Source organism: Balaenoptera ricei, chromosome 17 (genome assembly GCF_028023285.1).
Source record: "Balaenoptera ricei isolate mBalRic1 chromosome 17, mBalRic1.hap2, whole genome shotgun sequence".
Taxonomy (NCBI): Eukaryota; Metazoa; Chordata; class Mammalia; order Artiodactyla; family Balaenopteridae; genus Balaenoptera; species Balaenoptera ricei.
Genome location: NC_082655.1, coordinates 15,522,694 through 15,530,038, shown reverse-complemented (window position 1 = coordinate 15,530,038; position 7,345 = coordinate 15,522,694).

Here is a 7,345-nt window from a genome sequence, read left to right as displayed (position 1 = left end):
TACATATATACAATGGAATATTACTCAGCCATAAAAAGGAACGAAATTGAGTCATTTGTTGAGACGTGGATGGATCTAGAGACTGTCATACAGAGTGAAGTAAGTCAGAAAGAGAAAAACAAATATCGTATATTAATGCATGTATGTGGAACCTAGAAAAATGGTACAGATGAGCCAGTTTGCAGGGCAGAAGTTGAGACACAGATGTAGAGAATGGACATATGGATACCAAGGGGGGAAAACTGCGGTGGGGTGGGGATGGTGCTGTGCTGAATTGGGCGATTGGGACTGACATGTATACACTGATGTGTATAAAATTGATGCCTAATAAGAACCTGCAGTATAAAAAAACAAACAAAACAACTAATACTAAACTTTCATTGGGTTATTTGTATGGAAACATGTTAATATAAATGTTTCAGACATTACATGAAATTTCTAAAAATCTTATATTTGTATTTGTATGGAAATATGTATGGAAATATGTTAATATAAATGTTTCAGACATTACATGAAATTTCTAAAAATCATATTTGTATTTGTATGGAAATATGTATGGAAATATGTTAATATAAATGTTTCAGACATTACATGAAATTTCTAAAAATCTTATATTTGTACTTGTATGGAAATATGTATGGAAATATGTCAATATAAATGTTTCAGACATTACATGAAATTTCTAAAAATCTTATATGTTATGGTATAATGTTATAAGTAATAATCCTAGTTATTACTTTAAAATGTGTATCTCAGAAATAACTAATTTTCTTGTCAACTGCATTATTATGAACTGTCATCAAATCTTTAACCGTGGTCATTTTTAAGTCTTTTGTCATTTACAGACAGTTCTGGGTGTACTCTGATGATTTTGCAAATATGTTCCTATAAAAGGGTTTCATCTTCAAGAAATACATGGAAAAGACTCTGACAAGTACAGGTTTCTGGTAACAGACTGTACTGCTGAACTGAATGAATAAGCATTTTCAGAACTCTAATGAAAAACTGATGAACTCATAAAAGTGCTAACAAAAGATCAAGATGAAAAAAAAAATTAATTACATGGGACTGAGTGAACTGATGAGGATGAGTATAATTTTTGTGACTTTCTGTCTGAATTAAAAAAAAAAAAAAAAAAAAATTCCACAAGGACTCAGAGGCAAAGAATATACAAATCAATTTTCACTGCAAAGTAAAGGAGCTGTTACAGTGGAGGATTACTGGACTGAATGTCAATACTATGACATAGTATGAGTGTGTTTCATGTTTGGTAATTGCAATCATTGTTGCTTTTGTTGTGGTCATCCATGTACAATGCTTGGTGTCAGTCGATTTATCTCTTGTAAAAATAAAATACAGTGTGTGTGTGTGAAAAAAAAAAAAAAAAAAAAAAAAAAAAAAAAGAATCCGCCTGCCAATGCAGGGGACACGAGTTCGAGCTGTGGTCCGGGAAGATCCCATGTGCCGCGGAGCAACTAAGCCCGTACGCCACAACTACTGAGCCTGCGCTCTAGAGCCCGCGAGCCACAACTACTGCGCCCGTGTGCCACAACTACTGAAGCCTGTGCGCCTAGAGCCCGCGAGCCACAACTACTGAGCCCATGAACCACAACTACTGAAGCCCACGCACCTAGAGCCCATGCCCTGCAACAAGAGAAGCCACCCCAATGAGAAGCCCAAGTATCACAACAAAGAGTAGCCCCAACTCGCCGCAACTAGAGAAAGTCCGCGTGCAGCAACGAAGACCCAACACAGCCAAAAATAAATTAATTAATTAAAAAAAAAATCTGAAGGAAATTTCCCCAAAGTGAAGGTCATTTGTTCCCAGATTGAGATTTCATTGAGGGCTCAGGACACTAGATAAAAAGAAGACCCACTCCAGAGCCTGTCATCATGACATTTCAGATCACTAGGAACCAAGAACAGATTCTAAAAGTTCCCAGCATCAAAGTCAATGGTTGTCAAGGGAAGTTCAATAAAAATAATCCCGTTAGAATGGCTTCAGACTCTCAACAGCAATGCTGGAGACTAGAAGTCAACAGAGAAATAACTTCAAAATTCTGAGGGAAGTTATTTCCAATCTAGAATTCTATATCCAGCAGTCTAGTGTGAGGGTAGATTATAACCTTTTCAGACATGAAAGTCTCAAAATATTTCTGTCCCATACATCATATCAGGAAGAAACTGGAAGATGCATTCCATCAAATTGAAGGGATAAACCAAGAGATCCAGGAAATGGGAAGTCACGGGACGGCAGTTCTAGAGAGCAGCTAGTCTGCGTGGGAGCAAAGCAATGGAAGGTTCTGGGAGGTGGGCCTCTAACAAAGAGGTGGACTTAATGAATTTTTCTGATGTATTTTAAATAGTAAAGGAGAGTTACGCTTACGGAAGGGAGTCTGGGAATGGACTAGTGATAGAAAACTAAGCAAACAACTGAGGCAATTATTAACTCTAGTAATAAATTATATTAGGGAGAAATTATAATAAATTTAAAAGTCACAGGTAAATAGTATTTACAGAATTATAATAATACAGAACACTGATCTAACCAAAAATGATGATATATCTAAACTAGGCAGATGGGCACCAGGGGAAGGGTCTTAGTCAATTCAGGCTGCCATAACAAAATACATAGATTGCATGGCTTAAATAATAGGAATTTATTTCCCACAGTTCTGGAAGCTGCAAGTCCAAGATGAAGGTGTCAGCAAGGTAGATTTCATTCTGAGGCCTCTTCTCTTGGCTTGTACACAGCGACTATCTAGCTCTGTGCTCACATAACCTCTTCTTTTTAAAAAAAAAAATAATAAATTTATTTGTTTATTTATTGGCTCTGTTGGTTCTTCCTGCTGCACGTGGGCTTTTCTCTAGTTGCAGAGAGCGGGGGCTACTCTTTGTTGCGGTGCGTGGGCTTCTCACCGCGGTGGCTTCTCTTGTTGCAGAGCACAGACTCGAGGCACACAGGCTTCAATAGTTGCGGCACGTGGGCTCAGTAGTTGTGGCGCATGGGCTTAGTTGCTCCACAGCATGTGGGATCTTCCCGGACCAGGGCTCGAACCCATGTCCCCTGCGTTGGCAGGTGGATTCTTAACCACTGCACCACCAAGGAAGCCCCACATACCCTCTTCTTTTTGCAGGTGTGGGAGAGGCAAAGCCCTCTGGTGTCTCTTCTTATAAGGGTGTTAATCCCATCGTGAGGGCCGCCCCCCATGATCTCATCTAATCCTACTTACCTCCCTCAAAGCCCATCTCCAAATACTATCACATTGGAGTTGAGCCTCAGCATATGAATTTGTGGGAGACACAAACATAATAAGAAGTGGGTTTGCGTGTTTATCTGTATAGGTGCTGTAGGGCAAGGAAGTGGGAGTAGAAAAGCTAAATCCTTATCTTGCGTAGTAAGCGTGCCAGCTAGCGTCACCATAGGACACGGGTGGGAGTCCACTCTAAATAGGGTCATCTGAGGAGGGTTTATTTGCAAAGGTATGGGTGTAGGGGAACCCCAAGAGATAGTGCAGTCACCCAGGGCTTAGAAGGAATTGCACTGTCACCAACCCTAGGCTCACAGGGGTGAGCGGAGTGCATGGGGACCACAGTCTAGAATGAGAGTCACGTAGACAAGGCCTCCCTGAGAGAAGCAGTGACCTCCTGTTGAGGACACAGCCGGCTAGATTAGATGGTCAAGGAGGGAAACGGGGGAATAAATGTTCTGCTCTCAGTGTCTTTTCTGTCTCTCTTTGATCTCCTCTCCAGGTTCTCCCTGCTGGGGAAGAACTAACTCATCTGGAAGTCAAAGGGTGCATTCATCAACACATTGATGTGGTCCATACAGGTGAGTTTCTCTGAATGGAGAGCAAGGAGAAGGGTACAGAGTAGATCCAAAGGACAAATGGGAGATAGCCAACACAGTAAGAAAGCCAAAAAATGAAGAAATAATAGGCATAATCTTAATATGTACCCAGAAGAGAGTTCTAAAAGAATTGAAAATAGTTGCCTTTTTTTTTTTTTGCCACACCTTGGGGCAGACCAAAGATCGAACCCGCGCCCCCTTCATTGGAAGCACGGAGTCTTTTTTTTTTTTTTTCTTTCCATTTTTGGCTGTGTTGGGTCTTCACTGCTGCGCACGGGCTCTCTCTAGTTGCGGTGAGCAGGGGCTACTCTTCGTTGCGGTGTGCAGGCTTCTCACTGCAGTGGCTTCTCTTGTTGCGGAGCATGGGCTCTAGGCACGTGGGCTTCAGTAGTTGTGGCTCGTGGGCTCTAGAGCGCAGGCTCAGTAGTTGTTGGTGCACCGGCTTAGTTGCTCCGCGGCATGTGGAATCTTCCCAGACCAGGGATCAAATCCGTGACCCCTGCATTGGCAGGCAGATTCTTAACCACTGCACCACCAGGGAAGTCCCAGAAGCACGGAGTCTTAACCACTGGACTGCCAGGGAAGTCCAGTGGTTGCGTTTGTGAAATAAAAATTGAAAATAGGGAGATCCAGAGTTGGGAACTGCTTTTTTTAAAATATATATCAATAGAATATAAACTGTGTAGAACTCTTTGACTTTTATAACTAAATACAACTTTGACAAAAATAATTTTTAAGTGCTCTTATGGATTTGCAATGGGAAAATCATTGATAACCTTTTACCATGCAATTTCAGTTAAGTGCTGGGACCTGAGGTCAGATTATAGTGGGTTAAGAAGAGGAGCTGAGATGAGTGGAGATGAATTCTAAAAGGCAGTCAAATGTTGTTAATCAAATGTTTAGTTAATGTCTTTAACAGCTAGTCTGTTAGCTTAGCTAGGTCAAAGGTATGCTGCCTGTGATTTGTGTTTTAATGACCCTGCACACTGCTACTTTGGGCCCACATGTGTAATCCACGTGTCTAGGATATTCATGTACAGTTTTAGGATTCAGAACATTTTATTGTGCTTTTAATTATTAAAGTGGTTTCTAGCTATTATTTCTTAACCTGTCCCCAAAATATCATCTTGCCTTTGACACCCGTTCCTCCTACTGTATTTCCTTTGTATACCTTCCCAACTCAAACTCAAAATTTGAACCATCTTTGACCTCCTCTTTCACTTCTAACATGTCCTTGCCAAATGCTATACATTCTACCTGTTAAATGTTTTTAGCTCCTCATTTCCACCCTGGCTGACCCTGACAGAGTTTAAGCCATCAGGATTTGTTTATGTCACTATGGGACTAACTCCCTCTCTAAGCCTCTAATCTCCACCTCCAATACATCCCCTTATTAACTAATGGACCTCCTGGTCTAATTAGAAATTGCTTTTCCAGCCACATCTCTCATTACTTCCCCCTTCTTGAGCCAAACACTCCTTTGGTGCTTGCCAAGAATTCCACTCTCCATGCCTATGTTCATGTTGTCACCTCTGCTTGCAGCACCTTCATGATCATTTTCTCTACGTGTCCAGTCCTTCCCAGTCTTCAAGGCCCAGCTCTAATGCCTTCCCATGCCTGAGGTCCTCTTGGAGATGCTTTCCAGGAAGGCATGAGCTCCTTTTCTGAAGCCCCTCATCACTTTCTCTGAAAGAAGTCCTTGTGTTCTAGTACATGGGGTGCCTCACTTATAAGCAGCTTGAAGGAAACTTCCCTGTCTAATTCATCTTTGTTTACCCTGAACAGCAAGCATGGTATCCTGTACCTATACACACTCAATACATTTGTTGAATTTTTTTAAAAAATATTTATTTATTTATTCATTTATTTTGGCTGCTGGTTCTCAGTTGTGACACGTGGGATCCTTAGTTGCGGCATGCGGGCTCTTTAGTTGTGGCATGCGTGTAGGATCTAGTTCCCTGACCAGGGATCGAACCCAGGCCCCCTGCATTGGGAGCGTGGAGCCACTGGACTGCCAGGTAGGTCCCCATTTGTTAACTTTTAAATGAAGTAGCCAATCAATATTTTTCCTGCTTTATTGAGGTATAACTGGTATACAAAAGATTTGCACATAATTAATGTATATCATTTGGTAAGTTTAGACAAATTTATACACTCATGGTACCATCACCAAAATCAAGGTAGTAAACATATCCATCGCCTCCAAAAGTTTCCTTGTGTCCCTTTTGTTTTGGTTTTGGTTTTGGTTTTGGTTCTTGGTAAGAGCACCTAACATGAGATCTACCTTCTTAACAGATTTTAAGCACATGATACCTCATTGTTAACCACAGGCACTATGTTGTACAGAAGATCTCTGGAACTTACTCATCTTGTGTAACTGTAACCTTATACCCATTGAACAACTCCCCTATTCCTCTCCCCCCATTCCCTGGTAACCACCATTCAGCCAATTAATATTTGAGTTTACGATATACTGTCATTTGAAAGGCAAAAAAGAGCAGTGATCTTAGGAACTATTATCATAATTAGACCAGCTGACTTCAAACCTCAGGTCCCAGAAAGATAGGAAAATATTATATGATTGTTAAGGAAAAGATAGAGGGTGGGGGAACTGAAAGGTCCTATTAAAATTGAGAAGCCATAACCTGTTATTGTAGCCACCATGTAAATAAAGGTTAAGAACAGAGGTATTGGAGTCAGATTAACCTTGGCCAAAATCTTGACTCTGCCCCTTAAGGACTGCATATCCTTGGACCAATTAGCCCCTTTGAGCCTTCTTTCCTCAATTTCCTTCTTGGCAAAATTCAGACAATAATGTTACCTACCCTCCAAAGCCGTTCATATACTTAAGTGAGATACAGGCAGACCTCATTTTGTTGTGCTTTGCTTTATTGAGCTTTGCAGATACTGCATTTTTTACGAATGAAGGTTTGTGGCAAATCTGCGTCAGTCAAGTCTATCAGCACCATTTTTCCAACAGCATTTGCTCACTTCATGTCTCTGTGTCATATTTTGGTAATTCTTGCAATATTTCAAACTTTTTCATTATTATTATATTTGTTATGGTGTTCTGTGCTCACTGATCTTTGATGTTTCTACTACTCACTGAAGGCTCAGATGATGGTTAGCATTTTTTAGCAATAAAGTATTTTTTAATTAAGGTATGTACACTGTTTTCATAGACATAATGCTACTGCACACTTAATAGACTACAGTATAGTGTAAACATTACCTTTATATGTACTGGGAAACAAAAACATTTGTGTGACTTGGTTTATTGCAATATTTGCTTTATTTATTTATTTGGCCACACCACGTGGCTTGTGGGATCTTAGTTCCCTGACCAAGGATTGAACCCAGGCCCTTGGCAGTGAAACCATGGAGTCCTAACCACTGGACCGCCAGGGAATTCCCAATATTTGCTTTATTTTGATGGTCTGGAACCGAACCCGTAATATCTCTGAGGTATGCTGGTAATGTATGTGAAGAGTTTTG